Here is a 22,283-nt window from a genome sequence, read left to right as displayed (position 1 = left end):
AGTTCAATACTAAGAAGCAAACACTGGAACTTGGTATTACTTGCAAGATAGCCCCCTCGAGTAGTATGGCACGCTATTCTAGGTGACAAAAACGTGCTAAATAATTTACAAATATAATGGTTGCACAGTACCTTTAAAAAAAATTTTTTTTAATGTTTATTTTTGAGAAAGAGAAAGAGACAGGGCTTGAGCAGGGGAGGGGCAGAGAGAAAGGGAGACACAGAATCTGAAACAGACTCCAGGCACCGAGCTGTCAGCACAGAGCCCAATGTGGGGCTTGAACCCACGAGCTGTGAGATCATGACCTGAACCAAAGTCAGACACTCAACTGACTGAGCCACCCAGGTGCCCCTGTACAGTACCTTTTAAATCTACAATGTAAGTTTCAGATTTTCCATTAGAAATTAACTGCACTGAAATTCTATAAATTGTACTTAAGCAATTCAGCTATAAGAGTTTACAACAAAGAGATAAATCCAAATTGTTCATTACACTTTAACAATAATCACAACATCAGCAACCACTGTAGTTATTGTTGATCTGACCTGGTCGGGCATCTTCTAGTCTCATTTTCTTCATGGTTCACAAACTCATCATGGGCCCAGGAAAAGATGCAACTTTAATCAACGGTTAGACTACATGTATTAACCTAAAAAACCAGGGGCTCCTGGGTGGCTCAGTCTGTTAAGCATCTGACCTCGGCTCAGGTCATGATCTCACTGTTCATGGGTTCGAGCCCCGCATCAGGCTCTGTGCTGACAGCTCGGACCCTGGACCCTGCTTTGGATTCTGTGTCTCCCTGTCTCTCTGCCCCCCTACCCCGAGCTCACCCTCCATCTCTCTCTCTCAAAAATAAAATAAAAATATTAAGAAATTTAAAAAATCACACACAGGACTACATTGCAGCTTTACCCCAGTGTGTTTTAAGTTAAAGCACTCATTTTTTAAAAAAGTTAATACCTAGGGCCTTTAAATAAAATTCTATTGCCAAGTTTAGAAGCCTGAAATTTAGAACAACTACTTAGAAAACCTGGTTTACTTAACAGTACCTTTTGCAGAAGAGACAGGGGACTGACTATAAACTATACCAATACGTAAGTGAAATGCACTATATGCCCTTGTGGCCAGAAAACTGCATTTTTTTTTTTTCCTCAAAGGAAGGCCGTCTTTATTTTTTGGACTTCCAAAGCTTGATTTATAGTCACTACAAACATCATTACTTTTGGAAGCTCACAGAAAAAGTCTGAAAAAAAAATAACGATTTTAAACATTAGTCACACTGTTGAAACACTCATCCAATATTAATAATTTGTTCTTTAGTAATAAATAGAATTCTTCACGGCAAATGCCCCGGAGTTGCCTCACTCAATTATTACAGTTTGCAAAAACCAAACTGTTAGCTCAATGGACAAAATGTGTTTGTAGCCTTCCTGAACACCTGTAGCCCTGTCCTCTGTTGTCTCCATAGGCACCACGTTTATCTAAGTAACAGCAGATTGCCTCTGATGGATACTAAGCCTACATCCTGTACTGAAAAAACCTAACACTGATGCATACAGTACTTGCTATAGGTGTATTGTCTGATGCACATAAAAGCAGATTTAGTTAACGCCCTTTGAGGGCAGGAGAGTTTCCTTTGCCTTCACTGGTTCTCATTCTAACCAGCGAACTCTACCTTTTTGCCTATAACGATACTCTTTCAAAAAAAGTCCTGCAACGCTGATGGTAAAGGGAGCCCATCAATTCCATCATATTAGTGCGTCTGCAGATTACGGCATGGCAGATATACTGCAGGCTAAAAGGGAAAGTCCTGCTTGGTGAGATAGTAAGCGATGGTTCAAAAAAAACCATGCCAGCACTGGGACCTTCATAATGTTCCGAAAGTCCCGTGACAGCGGAGGAGTGAAACACACATGGTCGTGGGCGTCAGAACCAACGTTGTGGTTCCACTGTTCAGTCGGGGCACACAGGGATCTGTTGTAGCGCCGGGAGCTCATAGAGAAGAGGTAGACCTTTTGCTCAGAGTCCCTGAGCGAGAATGTGCCTTCAGGTTTCCCTTCAAGGAGGCTTATGCTTCGTAACGGTCCATCACTCCCCAGCAACAGGGATTCCCTGTAATCTGAAGCAAATCAGGCACGAAGCGGGGGATGTAATCAATCTGTGTATGGACTTTCCAAGCTCCCTGTCTGCTAACCTGTGAGCATAGGCTGTCTCCAGACACCTGCTGTTGCTTCTGCCTACTTGACTTCAGACACAGGGTGGTAGTATCCCCTGCTGAGTCACATCAGCTTATGGAATTGCAGGATTGTCCCCACTTACTTCAGTCATTCCAGGGTAACGTCGGTCCCACTTTAAAACGGATCGACCTGTGTGGTCCGCTTCAAATGTACATATGTGTGCGTTGGGAGGGGGGGTCAACCCCCTCTTCAATACTTTGCTGCTTTCTTTTTCTATGTTTATTTATTGAGAGAGAGAGAGACAGAGTGTGAGTGGGGGAGGGAGGGGGGCAGAGAGAGAGGGAGACACAGAATCCGAAGCAGGCTCCAGGCTCTGAGCCATCAGCCCAGAGCCCGTCGTGGGGCTCGAACTCACGGACCGCAAGATCGTGACCTGAGCTGAAGTCGGATGCTCAACCGACTGAGCCACCCAGGCGCCCTGCTGCTTTCTTTTTCAAAGCTGATCTCCTCCATCTTTCGTAGAAACCGAGGATCTATCAAATGTATCAAAAAACGTTGAGTGTAGGCTCACAGGGGCTATATGCCGTGTAATTAATAAGTGCCGTTTGCGGGCTAAATCTGAGCTAGCAGGAAAAGGGCATTTCTCAAGCACTAATTCAGAAAGGTGTATTTTTCCTTTATTAGAAGAGGGATTTTGACCGCTTGCTGTAAGTCCTCATGGGAAAACACAGGCCCACAGTTTCCCGCAACCTCTGTGTCAGAGAGCGACTTCTACAGTTCTGTTGGACCCTCTGTCCGTCTTGTGCACAGAGCTTACGCTTCTCTTCTTTGGAGTCCAATTCGAGTTCTCCCAAACCTTTTATCAGTATCCGATGAACTGTGTCTTTGGAGAACAAGAAAGTTTTTTTCTTCCACTCCACGGAACGTGCCCAGAGTAGGAATCTCTTGTTGCGAGTCGTGTTTCTCCCGAGGGGCTGCTTTGTTGCTGAGGAGCTGAGTCACCTATCCTGATGTTTCTCTCTTTAGCAGACAAATAACTGTTGGGAGTTCACGTCCACGTGTTCACTGTGGCTTCCTCCGTCATGACGGAAGAGATTCTGGCACCTGCGTTTGAAATTATCCGCCGTCGGCCCCGCTTAAACCGTTGATGATTGAGATCTGTCGGCGGGGGCGGGGCGGCCTCAATCAGGGGCACCTGTGACCCTGGAGGGGTCCAGACGGCGCAGGCGCGGTCGAGAGGTCGCTGAGAGTCCGCCGGCTCCCTGGCTGATGTGGTCCAGTCCCCTCCAATGGAAGGCAGTCTAGCTTCCTCCGGACTGCCCGTCGCCAGCCAGCCCCCCTCCCCCCTCCCCCAGCCCCCACTGGAATGGAAAAATACCTCCTACTGACCACGTGTGACCTTTGAACTTAGGTTTAACAGGCATTGCTGCGTCTGCTTTGCTCCCTCTTGAATAACTCCTTCTGGGGGAAACCAGCCACCATGTTGTGAGAGTGCCCAGTGGAGAGGCCCACATGGGGAGAAACGAAGGCTCGCCGCCATCAACTGAGACCCACTTGCCAGCCCTGTGAGCGAGGGGACCCTCCAGCCCCCGCCCCCCACAACCCAGTGACTGCAGCCTCGTGAAAAATGCGGAGGCAGACGCCACCTGTCCGCGCGGCTCCCAGATCAATGCCTGGCAAAAACCGTGAGTGATAATAAATACGTATTATGGTTTTAAGCCACCGAGTTTTGGGGTGATGTGCCAGGCAGCGACAGATAACTGATCATAATAGTCGTCACTTCCTTGTTTGTGATACCAAAACAAACCTTTGAAACCCCAGAACTGTCCATAAGGAGAGGTCAAAAAACCTGCAGAAATCTGCAGATTGGAACGTGCAGCTGTTAGGACGAGACAGGGCTCCGTGTAGACCTGTGTGTTCTGTGATTGACGGTTCCCCCAAACACATCACACGCAAATAGCAAGTTGCAGAACACTTATGGTATGGCCTCGGTTACATCAAAGCATCGCAAAAGTTATACGTAGGTACATGTACACGTAGGCATATAGGTAAGAAGGCCGTATTTGTATATACTGGGCAGACGTGTGTATTCACCTATGTGTAAATGCAGGAACTTCCCCCAGCTACAGGGATGAGATGTGCATACCAAGCTGGCAGTGATTCCACCTGGGAGGAGGAAAGGGGGATTGTGGGGGAGGTGGAGGCACGGCAGGGTGCTGACGCTTTGCTTTGTAATCTCAATCATGTACGGTCTCAACGTCTTACCTGAAAATGCGGTTGTGTATCCTCTGTGTGATAGAACAAGGAAAATCATGAAAAGAGAAAGACGCGGGCAGACAGGACATGGAAGGAAGCGGAGGAGAGGGAGAGGCATTTCACAACTCACTGAGTCTTCACTACAGGCACCTGACCTGAAAACAGGAAGGAGGCCTCTCTGTGGCCTTGCCCTTGCTGGGCGCCATCCCGCAGTGGTGCTCAGGGTGGTCTGTTGAGGAGAAGGAGGATGGTAATTACCTGATTTGATCCCTCCTTGTCCCTGGACCCCGTGCTCCCCTTGTGGGGTTTGAGGTGCAGAGGGGGTGCAGGGGTGGGGTGTCTACACCCAAAGGGCAGGGTGCAGGCCACGCAGAGTGGCTGAGTGACATTAGGGGAGAAGGTGGAAAGGGGTGCGGTGGTGAGCCTGGAGCGGGGTGGGGTGTGGGGCGTTCTCAGTCCCCTGGGCGTGCTGCACTGCTTGCCCTGCGGGGAGAGCGGCTGCCCCAGAGTCCCCAGGCTCAGGAAGTCCACGAAGATTCTGCATAAAGGCCTGGGGAAGACTCAGTTGGGCCCTTCCTTGGGCACAAACCAGAGACTGGAGGAGGGGGCACAGAGAGGCTTGAGCCGGTTTGCAACCCTACAAGGTGCAAGGGAGGGAGCTGGCCTCCAGTTCTGGGATCTAGCCTCTTGGCCGCCGTGCTTGTCCCCACCCTGCTTAGGCCTGTGCAAGAGAAGGGGACATGGAGGGGGCTCTGGACCTGGCGTCGGACAGGGGACTGCAGACCTGAGGCATCTGCGGATGTCAGACACGCCAAGTACGGGGTTCCTCCTCCGCCTTCCTCCCTGCAGGCTGGGCCCCCATCTCAGCAGCCTTACTGAACCAACTTCCCTGGGCACCTGAGATGAAACGAAGAGAACGCTGGGCTATGGTTTACTACTCCCTCCCCTGCGTAAACCCTTCAAAAGCTCCAGTTAGCCTTAAGGAGCTCACAATCAGAGCTTTCTTCATCACAGGACTTACTGCACTGTAGGGTAATGTTGGGGTCTTCACGTTTGTGTCCCCTCCCCCTGACCCCCCACCAATTCATGTTTTGGAGCCCTAACCATGTGGCTATAATCGGAATTAAGAAGTTAATTAACATTAAGTGAGGCCATAGGGTGGCCTCTGATCCAATAGGACTAGTGTCCTTATAAGAAGAGACACCAGGAGCACCTGGGTGGCTCAGTCAGTTAAGCATCCAACTCTTGATTTCAGCTCAGGTCAGGATCGCATGGTGGTGGGATCGAGCCCCGCATCGGGCTCTGTGCTGAGTGTGGAGCCTGCTTGGGATTTTCTCTCTCCCTATCTCTGTCCCTCCCCTGCTCACTCACTCTCTCTCAAAATAAATCTATAAGCAAAACATGAAAAATAAAGAAGAGACACCAGACGGCTTTTTTCTTTTACGTGTACCAAGGAGAGGCCATATGAGAACACGGCGAGAAGGTGGCCATTTTGTGCTCAAATAAATACATCAATATTTGAAATTAGCCTTTTGTGCATATAGAACAGATAGTACCCAATAAAAATGCAGAGTTCGTTCTGGCCTATGCAATTAATTAATCATTCCTTCACATTATTCAGCTTGTCAACATTTATTGAGCTCCTCCTATGTGCCAGACAGGTAACGCTCAATACAAGTTAGCCTCCTTCATGCTAAAATGAACTTGGTATCCACCTACCTTTGCTGGAACCCTAAAGGAAACCAATTATCCTGCCCTTTCCCCGGGTGTCTGATTGAACTCGGCGCGTCCATCATAGCCATAGAAATATCACTAACAGGCAATGCCAGCAGGATTAGATCTGCAAAGTGTTTAAAGTTTAGCAAGAAAGCTTTCTGCAAATGTCAACACTACTGTTTGTTCCCTGCAAACCAGCATTCTAATCAGCACGGCTGCCGTTTCCAGCTCATTGAGCAATGACATAAAACAGTCCGGACACAATCAGTTCTCTAGAAGAAAAACACTGGAAGGCAGAGGGAGGTAATAACAACCAGAACTGCCTACTATGTGCAAGGTTTGGTACTTGCTGCTTCAGTCCCGGCACTGCTCATTCTGTTTTTTTTTTTTTTTAACATTTTATTTATTTTTGAGAGAAAGAGAGAGTGAGAGAGGGAGCACAAGCAAAGGAGGTGCAGAGAAAGAGGGGGACAGAGGATCTGAAGCAGACTCCGGGCTGACAGCAGCGAGCCTGATATGGGGCTCAAACTCACGAACCGTAAGATCACGACCCGAGCAGAAGTCAGACGCTCAACCGACTGAGCCACGCAGACGCCCCCGCACCCCTGATTCTCTCAATAATACCGACAGATGGAGTAACTGAGGCTCACAGATGTCACCCAGCTCCAGCCAAGGCCAGTTGGGGAGCTTTCCTGCAAGTTCATGTCAGGGTGGGAGTGATTTCAGAGGCGAGTTGTAAGAAAAGAGAATAGCTAGGCTCCTCTCACCTGGATGTCCTGGGACCCCAATCTTTTCCCTCTTCAATCCCCCTCAGAGGCCAGGTGTAGGGATATAATAATTTTGGAAATTTTGATCTGAAAAGGAAAACATTTTGTTTTCTTTCTTTTTTTTTTTAAGAGGGAGTTGTTAGGGTGTTTATATATTGGGTTCTTGGCATAGAACCTGGTAGACTTGATGGGATTTCAAAATGGAGTCACTAATGGAAATTATACACCGGGGACTTTCCAAAGAAATTGCTAACGGAAAGTGACCTGTGCTCGGGGACTGGACTGTCCTCCAGGCAGTCACAGCTGTGCACAGAAGGCATTAGGGCCTGACTGAAATGTTATGGTAGGGGTCACCTCCCAGACTTGGCTTTGTACAGGAAGCATAGCCAAGGAGGAGCCGAACCAAAAGTATAAAAGCAGATGCAAAGGCATGTACTCCAGCTGGCCATCAGTCTGTCCCTGGGTGTAGATCTGAAGACATTTAGCCTTGGACACAGGCGGGCAGGTGGGCGTAAGAGCCTAATCGTGACTCCTGGGCAGGAGTGGATAGCCTGGGAGGAGCGAGCTCCTAATTCCGATCTCCAAACATCCCTGAGACTGCAACAGCCCTCCATTCTGAACCCCGGCGGTTCACTAGCATTACCTGGTGAGCTTTTATTTATTTTTTTTTTTAATTTTTTTTTTCAACGTTTATTTATTTTTGGGACAGAGAGAGACAGAGCATGAACGGGGGAGGAGCAGAGAGAGAGGGAGACACAGAATCGGAAACAGGCTCCAGGCTCTGAGCCATCAGCCCAGAGCCCGACGCGGGGCTCGAACTCACGGACCGCGAGATCGTGACCTGGCTGAAGTCGGACGCTTAACCGACTGCGCCACCCAGGCGCCCCATCCTGGTGAGCTTTTAAATAAATACAAAAGCTCAGGGCTCCCCCGGATGGATTAAATCACAATCTTTAGGGGAGGGACCCAGGTGTCATTCACATGAAAGCACTCCATGTGATTCTGTCATGAACTTGCAGCCTAAGTTCAAAACCTCTAATACAGCCCAGGCAGCCAGTGATCACAAGAATCAACTGAAACATTCTTTCAAATAATTTCGCCAAGTCTCTCCCCTGGAGATCTCCAGTCAGTGTATCATCATCATTATAACCACCACTTCTGACACGTCATATTTTTACTTTGTGCGTATGTTCCTGTTTCATACCCATCACTAGATTGTAAGCTCTGCAGGGAGGAGACTTGGTCTTATTTTGTTGGGGTGTTTTCAGTATGGAACCAAGGGCAGACAGATCATCATGGGGGCTCCGTGGATGCTCCGTGGACATTTCTTGAATGAGTGAACATGTTCTTTTGCATTTTGTCACTTCTACCTTGTGACCCAAGTCAAGGATGAGGTGGAGATGCTGCAATAGAAATATATATATTTTTTTCACCTTTATTTCACTTTCCTTTATAGATCAAAAGTCCTGCTGTTAGAAACATAAAGATGTATTTGATATGGAACTTGATTTCATTCTATAATCAAGTTTGGGTTATTTGGAGACCTGAAAGACCTAGAGAAAACCAGTCATATTCAGGAAAAAAAAAATACTTTCAGAAGTTTCCAAGAGAAAATCCCCTAACCCCACCCGATTTTTTTTTCCTGAAAATTTCTGCTTCCTTGTGGAATTTATTTACCATGTAACTACTGTTAGCCATGGGACGAGACAGTTACAGTTCAGAGTGATAACATGTGCCTTCTGTTGTAGGATGTGCCATTCATTTAGGGCCCACCAACAAGCTTGCTTCGGATAAAACTAGGACACGCTGTGGATTGTAAGACCCGTTCTAATTTCAGACGTACAAATGTAGAGAGGGAAACGTGCATTTTAGAATTAGTAAAATACGCGAAGTGGTGAGAGGTACATTCAGATCCAAAGGGCTAGCCCCGTGGAGGGTTCTGGAGTGTGGCTGGGCGCAGAGAGCTGGGGGCTGAGCGGGGAGGCTGGAGAGGGCCGCAAGGGTCAGGTCATGACCACCTGCGTAGGTGGGCGACTTTAGTCTCAGGTTACACATGTAGCACCGACCCCCATCCCACCTCAACACTGCCCTGTTGCGCAATAAATTCTATGGTCGCCCTACGGCTAAGCCATCTGGAGATGGATGTACACTCTTTATCCTAACAGCAAGGAGAGCCATTCGGAGGTTTTCAGGGAGCGGAGTAAATAACACGATCAGATTGGTAAATGTGCATGCGTTATGTGTGCTGGGGGCTTTTGGGATTTGCCAGATGAGAATATTTCTTGAAGAGCTACTATGTTCATGCAAGTCAACATTCTTAAAAGGCAGAAAAGTGGAAATTCTCCCTTCCATCCCTGCCCTCTTCCCACCCCCCCACCCCCTCCCTAGAGGCAAACCATCCGATCAATTTCTTGTGTGCTCTTTCAGAAGTAGTTCACGCACATACAAACAGCTCTTTTTTTTGTCCTTCATACCTACTGTCTCCCAGCCGATCCATTTCTGTAATTTGTACTCCTCTGGCTATTTTTCACTGAGTTTTTAACAGAATTTATGGTCCCTTTTACTCCTTCAGATTTTAGACTTTATTTTAAGAATGAAGTTTGGATGGCTGTCTTTTTTTCTGAGCACTCCGGCTCGGGATCCATTTCCTCCTACTGTTTCATGACCTCTTCCGGGATCTCTAAGGTCTGTATTTTTCTTCACGGAGGCGATTGCTTCCCTACGTTCTCTTCATTTTGCGGTTAGAGTTTTCATCTGCTCTGTGGCAACATTTTTTGGTGTATCTTCTTTGCCTGCTGTTTGTTTCTCCCCCCACCCCTCCTTTTTTTCTTGTCATTGTTTTGTATAGATTACTTGTCACTGAAGCAGGTGATTTTTTTTTTTCTCCTTTCCCATTGCGCCTCCTCTGTGACAGTGGATAAGGTTGTCTTCCAGGTGGGCTAAGTTTTCCTTATGACCCGGGGGCAATATAAGGGCACTTAGCCTTGAATTCTTTTCACCAATGGCGAGGCTCTTCCCAGCGTGCAAAGTCGCTCCTCCCCTGTTGCCCCAGAGACAAACCACTTCCTACAAGTATGGTTAGTCCCGGTCCAGCAGAACCCATGTCACCAGCACGTGCACCTGCTTCCAGCTGTTGCAAACGAGGGCTCTCTGCGTTGCTCGTCCAGGTGCGCCCCTTACCTTCTTTGCAAGCTGGCAGTTTGGTGTGCTCTCTCCGCTTCCTCCTACGAGCGCCTCTGCTGAAGATCCATCGTTTGGGGGTCACTCTTCCACCTGTTTTGTGTCTTAGGTTCTACTTTTACTAAAAACGGAGTTAGTGCTTTGCTTTCAGTTCCTTTTTGGTTTTGGATTATTTCCAGTAACAGAAGGGGGCATTGTTACCTTTACACCATCTTGGAAACAGAAGTCCAACGATCACGTTGGCTGTGGCACGTGGGGAATAGACCCACGGCAGAAAGACTGGAGGTGGGTGGACCAGTGAGGAGATCATCTCGACATTGGGGAGCTGGTGTTGGAGAGGAAGAGAAGTGGATCCAAGACAGACTTTGGAGGCAGTGTGGATGACTTTCACTGGCTGACTGCATGTTTGAGTGGGTGTGGGGGACCATTTCAGGGCTGGCTACCAGAAGCCGCTTGTGATGTAGCAGGGAGCTAGCTTCCTCTTCCGCGGCTTCCCGCCCAGTTCCAGGCCACATCTGGTCAGGCTGGGCCCTCTGGGAAGACCATAGAGGAATCCTAATGGGGCAGTGAGCAGCCCATCACTTCCCTGGAAGGTCCCCTGCAGATATCTGGATGAAACTCGGGACTGCTAGACCCATCTGGGAAGACCTAAGGCAGTCAGAGTTCCTTGTCATACCCCCACATTTCTGTCCTATTAACCAAGTGTCCTGGATGACGAGACTTGAAAATAGGTTTGCAAAATTAAAAAAAAAAAAAAAAAATGGGCAAAAAATACTCCTGACATCCCAGGATTTGCTGCCAAGTCTTGGTGGGGGTGGATGTGACACATACTGGAGGTCATACAGTCCACCCCCCTGCCTTCAGAAAGGCATTCTAGGGTATCTAAGCCGCACAAACTGAACAGAGAGCTTTGGCTTTCCCTAGGGTTCTGCGGGGGCGGATCTGATTTTTATTTTTAATCAGACTGTGATTAAGTCCTGGGCATTTCCTTTGGGTTTGTGTTTTGTTTTTTTCCTGCCCCCCCCCCCCCCGCCCCAACCAATGTTCAGTCAGCGTTGAGAACTGAGGGCTACCTAGTCTCAGAGATGGTCAGAGCTTGAAATTAGGAATCTGCTGCTCCTACGCCTGTTCATTCCCATCCAGGAATACAGCTGTCTGCCTGTGTCCAAGATGAAATGTCACTGATTCTACTCCTGGGGGACGGTTGATGGCTGCTGCCACGATCACCCAGGTTGAGTACCTTTTGTGTCTGTTTGGTTTTGTTGTTGTTTTTTTAATGCTTTTACCTTGGCCCCTCCTAGGATATGATTCTTGACCCAGCTCACTCGGGTTACAGCAGGGCTGGCCTCAAGCTGTCTTGCACACAGCGCTGATATCCTGGAACAGCCTTTCCAACTTAACGTAAGCTGTTCCCTATTAGTGATTTCTCTGGAAAGTCTCCAGCAATTCCCAAGCTAGTTATTAGGGCTCTTAAGGATTTACTTTAGCAAGAATGATCCTGGGATGTTGACTTTCTGCCCCTAAAAAGCCCAGGCTCTGTTCTACGATGGAATGTTACACAATGGTTTTAAATGGTGCTTATGTAAGACAGGGTGTTTGGGGAATTTTTTTTTAAAATGGGGGGACAGTGTTTATCACATGGTGAAAAAAAGCAAAATACAAAACTGTGTATTTTCAAGTAGGTTAAAAATGTGTGTGTGATAGACTGAAAGAGCGACTTTTCGCCCCACCCATCCCCCCCACCCCACACCCACCCCAATTTCCTTTCCGAGCAATTAAAGCAATATGCTTTTTTGTCAAGTTAATGAAGGATATCTTGTCATCTAACCTTGACAGAGAGGAGGTAAATGTTCTCTCGAGCTAATAAGGTCAGGCAGTTTGCTCACAGGAAATAGCGTTACGAGTATAGTAATAGGAAGAATATTAATTTCTTATGTGTGTCAAATATTATTTGTATGGTTGTGGGTATTTTTGTTCCTGGAAGAATTAGTCTTGAGCTCGTGAGACATGTTGTATTATAGGTACATTGTTGGGTGAAGCGGCTATGATTTGGAGGAAGGACCCTCCACCCGCCCCCCTCTGTCCCTGCACTTCAGAGAACAGGGCTCCTCCCTCATCCCCTGCACCCCCCTGCAGAGGCCCCCTTGTCTTCCAGACAGGAGCAGCTGTGCCAGCAGTGGAGACGAGCCGTGGTCATTCGGAGCCAGGAGCTGGGAGCGTGGGAGGTACAGGAGTGGATTTAAGAGTCTCTGGTTTGTTTCAGGGAGAGAGGTTGTTCCAGAAGGGGATGAGCTGGATTTCTGAGCAGAGAGAGGTGCGGCGTCAGAGGGGCAACAGGAAAGAGAGGAGAGGAGAAAGACGTCCAAGCAGGAGGGCTCCTGGGCTGGTGGAGGGGGGGGGGGGAGGCGCGGAATATCATGAGATACCTACACCACCTTCCCACCCCCTCCAAATAGGACTCCCATTCTGTAAGACTTGGAGACGGTCTTCTGCTGTCATCCAGTACGGAACTAAAATGTTCCTTAAGGTCCCAGGACCACTGCTGAGAAAGGTTGCTCAACCTTCTCCCTGGTGGCATGGGCCAAAGCAACACGGTGCATGGCCAGCAACCCCTACTGGGGATACCTGGAGGTCCTAAGTGAATCTCCAGGCGCCCCCTCCCCAGAAGACCCCAGAAAGAAGCCTCTCACAGGAGTTACAAATATATATGCGTAGAAAGACTAGAAGGACATAGGCTAAAAGGTCAACCGTGGTTCCTCCTGGATACCTGGATTAGGGGTATCATAGTTTCCTGCTTCTTTATGTTTTTCTGAGACTGTCAACTTTTTAATAATAAGAGGCATGTGCTATTTTTATAATCAGGAGGCACAAAAATTCCATGGCCACTTGCCCAGGGAGGTCTCAAATCTGGAGGTTTCAGAGAAAGAGGCAGATTTGCCGGGGTGGGGGTGTGGCAGTTGCGGATACGTGGGACTGGTAGCAACCCCGAGGGGCCATCCAGTCCACCACCCCCCCCCCTGCCTCTGAGACGAAGTACCTGAACAAGACGCAATATCTGAACTCCTTCCCTACGCCAGAAACCACCCCTTGCCCTCCTCACCCTTCCACCCCCAGCAGAACCCCGAAAGACGCTCAGCTTCATACCAAGTGTCCCTGTTGCTCCTGTGGTGGCCCCAGCATTGTGCAGAACAGAAACCAGGGCACCGATAGCTAGATGGAAAATAGGGCAAGATCCTCCTGCAAGGTCTCTGCTCCGAGGTGGCCCTTAGAAAACCCAGGCACCCACGGGGAGAGAGAAGTCAAGCTGAGCCCCAGGTGAGCAGGAGGGAAGAGAGAGGGAGGCCCGCTGGGCTGCAAAGAAGCAACCGGCTCCCTTTCTTCCAGCCCCCTTCCTTTCTTTTCTCTCTGACAGCAGGTGGTACCACAACAGGCATATTGGGTACAAAACAACAAAAGCTGAAACTTCCAGGAGCTTAGAGCCTGGTCAGGGAGTAAGGTCCAGCTGGGAGAGTTAATTTCTTAGCACAAGAGCTTGATTTCCAGTTGTCCCTGTGCCAGATGGGAGGGGGGTTTGTTGGGGTGAGAAAGAAACAAACACGGTGATGTGCCAGCCCTTGAAGAATAAGGGCACCCCCCCCTTTTTTTACACCTATTTATTTATTTTTGAGAGACAGAGACAGAGCACAAGTGGGGGAGGGCAGAGAGAGAGGAGACACAGAATCTGAAGCAGGCTCCAGGCTCTGAGCTGTCAGCACAGAGCCCGATGCGGGGCTCGAACTCACGAACCGTGAGATCATGACCTGAGCCGAAGTCAGACCCTTAACCTACTGAGCCACCCAGGTGCCCGAGGCTTCCCCTTTTAGATGGGGTTGGAAGAAGAGGTCTGCACTGAGGCTTAGCTCACACTGCATGTAGAAAGTTCTAGAGTGCCAGAGATGGAGGAGGGGTGGCTATGCTTTGGAGCAATACTACCAACCCTTCTTCCCACCCCTCCTCCGCCCGCCAAAAGATGTCCATGTCCTTATCCCTGGACACAGTCACAATTTACATGGCAAAGGGTCTTTGCCAATGGGATTAAAGATTTTGAGATGGGGAGATCATCCTGGATTATCTGGATGGGCCCAGTGTAATCACAGGGATCCTTCTAAGAGGAATCAGGAGGCTCAAATAGAGAGGAAGGATGTAAGGATGGAAACAGCCAGGGAGGAGAGGACTCTATGATGCTGGCTTGGGGGGAGGGGCCAGAAATCAAGGAGGGGGGGGCTAGAAGCTGGAAGAGGCAAAGAGATAGGTTCTCCCCCAGAGCCTCCAGGAGGAACGTAGCCCCGCGACCCACTTCAGACTGCCAACCTCAGACGGTAGATTCGACTGGTTTTAAGCCACCAGATTTGTGGTAATTTCTTACGGCAGCAGTAGAAAACAAATACAGCCCCTTCCTGCCCTCCTCCTGGTCCTTATGAAGCAATCATTTGAGCTACCTCTAGGAACAAGAAATGCGAACATGTGTTTGAGATTATACAGTGAAAAATGAGGACAATGTATTTGTAACACATAAAGTTGACCAAAAACTGACTTCTGTAAGTTCTAAGAGTTTGATGGGGAAAAAGACCCCAAACCAGGTTTTTCAAACGGGCAAAGAAAATGACCACCATGTGCTCAGGAAAAGGAAGGTGGATGGTCTGGTGCTAAAGTGGGAAGATCCTCTCAGATGTGGTACAGAGTGAAAAAGAACAAGGTAAAGAAAGAACATCTCAGGGGTATCATGTGACCCTACCCCTGTCACAAACAAAATGCAGTCCTACGCGTATGTGTTCCTTTTTGCTGAAGGAATCACAAGAAAATGTTAGCAAAGATTGCCTTTGGGGGGAGAGAGAGAGAAGGTAATAGTACTTAACTTTAAAAATGTTCCTGCTGTTTGAATTTCCTAAATTTATACTTAGGTTTTCCGCCCCCAGTTTTATGGAGATGTAATTGACAGGTAACATTATATAAGTTTTAGGCGCACAACATGACGATCTCATACATGTGTATTTTGTGAAATGATACCACAATAAGTTTAGTGTCCACAAAGTCTAACCTGACCAGGGAGCTTAATGGCTCACTTTGGGTTTTCTTCTTGGAATCTCTCCATATTAAAAAGAAAAAGAGGGGTGCCTGCGTGGCTCAGTTGGTTAAGTATCCAACTCTTGGTTTCAGTTCAGGTTGTGATCTCGTGGTTTGTGGGATGGAGCCCCACGTTGGGCTCTGCTCTGATGGTGTGGAGCCTGCTTGGGATTCTCTGTCTCCCTCTCTCTGACCCTCTCCTGCTGCTCTCTCTTGCTCACTTTCTGTCTCTCAAAATAAATAAATAAATATTTTTAAAAAGCAAAAGAAAAAGTTTTAAGCAGCATAATACAAGGCGAGCCTCATATGGAGAAATCAGGCAGAGACTCTATCATGGTATGCATGTATTATTTTCTTGCAAACGTGAAACCTGGACTGTTCTGTAAAGTTTACTACTCAGGCTTCTCCTCGGGAGCCAGAGCCAAAGGCAGTTTGAACCCCCTACCCCCTACCCATCCCCTGTGCTTCTGACATGTGTGATGCAGGTTACAGAGACCCTAAAATCTAACCATGGCCGTGTAATCAGCCTGGTGACGAGGTCTATAGGAAAAACAGATTTGCACGCAGGGCTCAGTATTGACACTCGCCAACCCCTCAGCCTCTGACAATCGGGGGCCTTCTCTGGGCCTTTGTCTCTTCCTCTATAAAAAGGAGGAAGGTGAAGATGTTTGTTTTCAAGGTTACCGTGAGGTTTAAATAAGATCATGCTCGGGAGGTGTCCGTGGAAACTGGCCCAGGCAGGAACACGACAAAACAGTCTTCTCCTTCCTTTCCCTTTTGTTCCGAGCCTGCCGAGGGCAGAAGGAGGCCCCTGTTCAGCAGGAGAGAGGTAAGCGCGAGTCTTTGTCTAGAAAAGTACAGAGACCTCATGGAGAAAACCAAAGTCGCGGAGCCACACGTCTGTTTCCACATCCGTGTGTTTGCCACCAGCTTACCGTCTCTGCCAAGTCACAGGAGGTTAATAAAGTTGGTGAGCTTTTTACAGCCCAGCAGGCCCATTTTGCCTTCTCCTCGATACACGTTTTCATGTCACCGCAGGAGCTGAAATCCTAGGTGTCATTAACCCACATGCCCGGCACCCGTGACCGTGACCCGGGCGGGGGAAGAACAAGCACGCTTTGTTCCCAGAGCCCCTGGCCTCGAGAGGCTCGTTTTCTGATGAATTCAAACAAGAAACGGGGCGATTCAGCTTTTAACTGCTCCCATGGTCATCGGGCCTCACCGCACCGAGCCTGAGGGGATCCCAGGATCTGGAGACCCAGAGGACCTTCAGAGTCCTCTGCCCTACTGGCCGCCTCACCAGGCCTCACAGATGCTGACTCTTTTCCCCAGGAGGCAGTCCCTTTTTCTTTTCTCTCTCATCCATTCGTCCGTGTGTTCAATCCACGCAGTTCTGGGGAGATCTTTAAGCACCAGGCACCGTCCCGGGCTCTGCTCAGGCAGCAGTTACGACAATACAGACCCTGCCCTCGTGGCAAGGCCATTCTGGCGGCTGCGGGAGCGCTGAGGTGGTTGTGCAGAATAGGGGGTGTGGCCTTGGCTGAATCAGAAGCCATCGGTCACCCCGTGCTTCCCGAGCACCTAACATGAGCTGGGCAGTGGGGCTGGAAAGAGGTAGATGGATTCCCCAGAGATTTATAGTTGGGGCTTGGTTATATCTGGGGGAGAGAGGGAGGAAGGGTCAAGGCTGACCGGGTTTCAGAGCAGCTTTGGAGCGGGTGGTTTGGGGGGTGGGGGTGAGAATGAGTCAGGTTTTAGGGATGTTGGGTTTCAGGCCCCAGCAGTCCAGCAGGCAGTTGGACTCACGGTCTCATGGCACAGGGTAAGACCTGGACGGGCGGTGTGGATTCAGGAGCCAACAACTGGGTGGGTAGGGGACGTGGAAGAGGGAGAGAGAAGGCCCAAGACAGCACTGTGAGGACCCTCATACCTCAAGGATGGGAAACGAGAAGGACCCCCAGTTTCTAAGAGGAGTGGTCACAGAAGCTAAGGACATAGGGAGAACCAGTGTCATGGTGGCCTGTGTCCATATTCTACTTCTGAGGGCAGTTTCCTTCAGGAAATCACCCTTCCTCTCCTGTCATTCTTTCATGTGTTTTGAGTGAGGAGGGTCCGTCCTTGGGCAATTGTGTCTCCCAGCCCCTACCGCACGGCTCGGTTTAGGGAGGGCCGTATAAGCTCTCAAGGCCAATGGAAAGCAAGGAGACATGGACTGAGTGAGGGGAGGAAAGGGCGGCTGTTCTTAGAGGAATACTTCTCCCAGAAGAGAGACCCCACACACATACAGCACCCATCCGGCCTTGGAAAGAGTAAAGTAAGGATGTGAATCAGGCACCAGTGCAGCCATTCATAATTGTGAGGAGGAAGCCTGGGGTGGCTAGAGATTGTCTAAGGCCTGAGGAGGAAGTCTAAATTGCAGATAGCAGGACAGAGAGCAGCCAATTCTCCGATGACACTGGTTGAGCCACTAGATCAAGCTTCACCTGAAGCCAGCTACCTCTAGGCTTTTCAGTTATGCAAGTCAGTAACTTCCCTTTACTGTCCAGCCCCATTTGAGCAAAGGTTTTGCTTGCTTTGCTGCTTGCAACCCAGAGTCCTAATTAATGCACAAGCTGAAGGGGAGGTCTCCTCGGGCCAGTGGGTAGAACATACGATGGGAGGAAAAGTCAGGATTTCGGAAAGTTTGACACTTCTGTGTCCCTGAATCATTGTCACCTGCAGAGCCACACTTGCAATCTCTTTACGGGTTTTTGTTGTTGTTGTTTTTTCTCCTGTTGTATCATTTCCCTCACTGTACAGTTAACATTCTAAAGTTGCTTACTCACTTAGAAATGAGATGTTGCTGGAAAACAAGGTTAGACTCCCTTTCTCCTTATGTTGCCTGTTCAGATGCCGAAGCGCTGTCCTCATAAACCAGGGTCAGCGGCAGGTAACAACACGCCCTGAGTCGCTCTCCACTCAGATCCATCTTCCACACTGCAGTGGAGTGGGCTCTCTGAAATGCACGTTCCTGCTGATAAAACGCTGGTACTTCCCATGGCCTGCAGGGAGAAATCGCAAACCCGCTGGCATGGTGCATGTGATCCCATACGTGCTCTAGATCCTGGGTCACTCTCCTGCGTCCGATACCATCCCCTGAGCCCCGTGCTGCACCAGCTGTTGGTGACCCAACTATCTGAGCGTGCCATGCCCCTCCGCGCCTCTGTTCCACTTCCCACTCTGCTTGGAGAGGTAATTAATAACAATAGCTAATGTTTATCGGGCACTTTTGTGCGCCAGGCGCTGTACTAAGCGCTGCACGTGAATTGTCTCATTTAATCCTTACAAATCCCCCATGAATAGTGCCATCCCTCCTCCTCCCCTGGTGTCGCCCCGGTCAGTGCCCCAGTAGGTGGGGGAAGATGCTGGAAAGCAGATATGGATCCCGGCTGGAAGTCAACCACCGTAGTTAGACAAAAATATGATAGTTCAGAGGCCAGGAGTTTGAACATGAATTGGGGACATCTAGGTGAGGAACGGAGGAGGTGGCCACGAGGGTGGGAAACTCCACCTTAGCTGACATTGAGAATCCCCCTCAACTCAAGCAAGGGTCTCCGGGGCCTTACGGAATATGCACTGTTGAGGCTAGGTACTCCAGTCTCCGTTCCGCTGTGGATGCCACAGGTAATAGCTATGCCCAAATTTCCTAGACCCCAAAGACTAGAAGCTCCATGGTGTCCCTGCCAAGCATCTGTGTGTATGAGGGATTGTTTGCATCTTTGACAGTGTTGGAAGCCTGTGTGATGGGGCTGACCACTCCCCTTCTAAGGCCCCCCAGCACACCCTCCCCACCTCCCAAGCCTGACCCTTTTCTGGTTGGGAGACACTCCCAATTCTCTCCTCCAGCTGTTTCCCCCACCCCCACTCCCTCCAAGCCCCGCATCCCTCAGACAATGCAGCATAATTCCCCTGAAAACGTGTTTTCACAAAACAAAAGCCAGGAAGGGGAGGGATGTCTTCGGGGTGCTTGGCAACAGCAGCCTATGGCTGGCTCTCTCTGCAGCACAGAGGCCTCTGGGAACAGAACTCACAGACACTGGGCCCCCTCCCATGCTGGGGGCACATCTGCTGCAGAAGGAGCCAAGGAAGCACACGTGAGCCCCTCCCCTCCCACCTCCGGTTGCGATTGCATAGTCATTTGATGAATGACCGTCTCCAGTGTTCGCCAGTTGACCATAAATAGGCTGCACGAGGGCAAGGTTTTGTGCCTCTTTTCTTCACTTTGGCCCTAGCACAGGCCTAGCACACAGTAGGGCTCAGTTAGTGTTCTGGAAGGGAGAGAGAGAGAGGGAAGAGAGAGAGAAAGGAGGGAGGGAGGGAGGGAGGCAGGAGAGCAGGTAACATACAGCCTGAGAGAGAGCCCTTGATTTCCCCTTTATCCCCTCCTCTTTTCCTGGAGCCCCGCCTACCGGCTTCGTATTCCCACACCTGGCAGGGAGAAGCGCGCTGCCTGCTGGGAACACCTTGGTAAACTGCTCTCTGCAGTGTGTGGGGTGGGGGCGACTAGATAGGGGGCCCCCTAATCAGAAGCTGTGCAGCTTCGCGGGAAGCACACAGACTTCAGAGTCCGGCAGAGCTGAGGACGAATTACAGCCTTGTGACCATGGGCAAATTATTTATTCTCATCTGCAAACTGGAGGTGCTTCTTTGTAGGACAGGAGCTGCTAGTAAGTAAATGTGCCTGGCGAAGGGCAGGCACTCAAGAAACGGTGCCATTGTCATTTACGTGCCATTTTGAGCTTCATTCATTCAACCCACACTAATGAGCACCCCCCAGGCCCTCACCTCACTGGGCTTCCTCTCAGAAAGCCCCACAGGCCCCTTACTTTCTGAGAGGGGCCCCTGTTGCTAAGGGGCCAGGGATCTGGGGATGAAGAGGATAGAATCCTGTATATTGAGGGGGGGGGGTCACATCTCCCCTCAAGACATTCTGGTCCCCCGGTCTTTCCTTCTCCTTCTCCAATCCCCTTGGGCTCCAGTGTCCCCTGGACTCAGTCACTGTCTCTCTGGAAGAAGCCACTGCGAGGCATCCTGAGCCCGGGTGCTCCTGCTGTCCTTCCCCTGTCCTCTTGACAGTAGATGCTCACCACTAGTGCAGGCCCAGAAGGAGGGGGGGAGGTCAGACTCTTCCCTCGGCTCCTCTCCCTGACTGTGAAAATTCCAGATCTTTGCTGCTGGCTCTTCTGTGACTCCTCTTTTATATCTCAGCTTCTCCCAGCTGGAAGAAGACCGGTAGGAGGAAGGAAAGTGCAGCCTCACCGAGGACGCCTCCTTTCTAGAAGGGCTTCCCAGGCTCAGAGAGGGAAGAAAGAAGTTTGGTACCATTCAGGTATTGGTGATGCTGGGCCTCATGGCTGCCTCATCCTCCTCCTTCCCACCACCCCATCCCCCCACCCCTCTCTTGGGGATATTTGAATTTCAAAAAAGGAGCATGGGGATCTGACAGAGGACTTGTATACAGAATATATAAAGAACTGCTACAAATCAATAAGGAAAAAAAAAAAAACAGTGAATATATAAGCAAAAGACTTAGAGCAGCGGCTTCACACAGGAGGGTGTCCAGATAGCCAATACCCATGAAAAGATGCTCGGCTTCGTTGGCCATCACGGAAACTGAAATCAGAATCATACCACCATGGAAATTAAAAAGACAGGTCATGTCAAGTTTTGGTGAGGGTGCGGGGTAACTGGAGCCCTCATGAGCTACAGGTGAAAGAGGAAGGTGGCACAGCCCCTTTGGAAAACAGTTCAGAAATATCACTAAACATGGACATACTCAGACCGACCCCCAAAACCCTGAGCCTGGGTATACACCTAACAGAAACTAGTTTCTAAAACACCGAAAGTCCTGTACAATCGTGTTCGCAGTAGAGCTATTTGTAATAGTCGCAAACTGGAAAGGACCCAAACTACTCTGGGCGGTGAATAAATGAATACAATGTGGTAAATTTAGACACAGGAAATGTGTGCGGCAGTGACAATGAATGAACTTCGGCCACCTGTAACACCATGAATCGCACAAACGTAACACTGAGTAAAAGAAGACACATTCTTCTAAAGGTGAAGGGCCAAAGTTTAAGGGCCAAAGACCAGCAAACCTTAAATCTACCGATGGTGTTAGAAGTCAGGACGGTGGTTACCTTCAGGACGGAGACAGGCACGAAGAGATTTGGGCGAGGGTGCTAAAATTCTGCTTCCTGATCTGGGCAACGGTGACGGGCCGGGTTCACTTTGCAAGGATTTGAGTTGTCCATAATTCAAAGAGCTTTGCACCTTTCTGTATGCATGTGGCACTTCAACAAAAAGGAAGGTTACTAGACAAAGAGGCGGGGTGGGAAAGAAGGTTGCAAGGGCACCGTTGAGGCTGACGGCTCAGCCGCAGACTCAGATGGACGCGAGTGCTGAGAACAGCGGACCACTGGTTAGGGAGCCCCTGGGATCCGCAGCGGTGGGAGGGAGGGAAGGCAGGGGAGGCAGAGGCAGAGGCAGAGGTCACAGTGCAGTACGGGCCCACTGACAGCCTCAGCTGACCTCTCAGGGAAGTCCTGGGGCTAGATCAGCCCCTCAGAGTTGTCTTGACTTGGGCCACAACGGCCAGATGCTTACCTTCTGGCACCGGTCGCTCTCTGATTGTGGGCTGCGGCGGGGGGAAGCGGGGGGAGCTGGCATACAGCCCCCTCTGCAGCTGGGGCCATCCTGCAGGAGCTGACCGCTGAAGGCCACCTGCCACAGCCCTTCCAGCAAGCCCCCCCGAAGAGGCATGTGGGCGGCCACCAAAGGCAGCCTGCCACCTGCGTGGAAAAGATCTTTCGGCCTGGAAAGGTTTTTCTGAGACCCCTCAGCCCAGCACTGGTCATCTGGTTAAACTCTCCCCGGGGCACGCCTCACTCACGGACCTGCCTCGCATCGCAGCCCGCGGCCATCTCCCCACACGGAACCAGAGGCCCGGATGCACCATGGTGCTTTTGTAGTTTCCTTCCCACACCTCCGCAAAATCCTCCCCTCACCTGGATGCCCTCACCTCGGACTCACTCGGTGAAACCCG

The 22,283-nt window shown here is 49.9% G+C and overlaps 1 pseudogene; it reads right to left on the bottom strand.

The window, feature by feature from the left end:
- Positions 1-1,652: 1,652 nt before the first annotated feature.
- LOC115516982 lies at positions 1,653-22,000 on the bottom strand (annotated as a pseudogene).
- Between the last annotated feature and the right edge of the window lie 283 nt (positions 22,001-22,283).

This window comes from Lynx canadensis, chromosome B3 (assembly GCF_007474595.2).
Source record: "Lynx canadensis isolate LIC74 chromosome B3, mLynCan4.pri.v2, whole genome shotgun sequence".
Classification (NCBI taxonomy): Eukaryota; Metazoa; Chordata; class Mammalia; order Carnivora; family Felidae; genus Lynx; species Lynx canadensis.
Note: the sequence above shows the minus strand (reverse complement) of the source record. Positions and strands in the feature narration are given on the sequence as shown.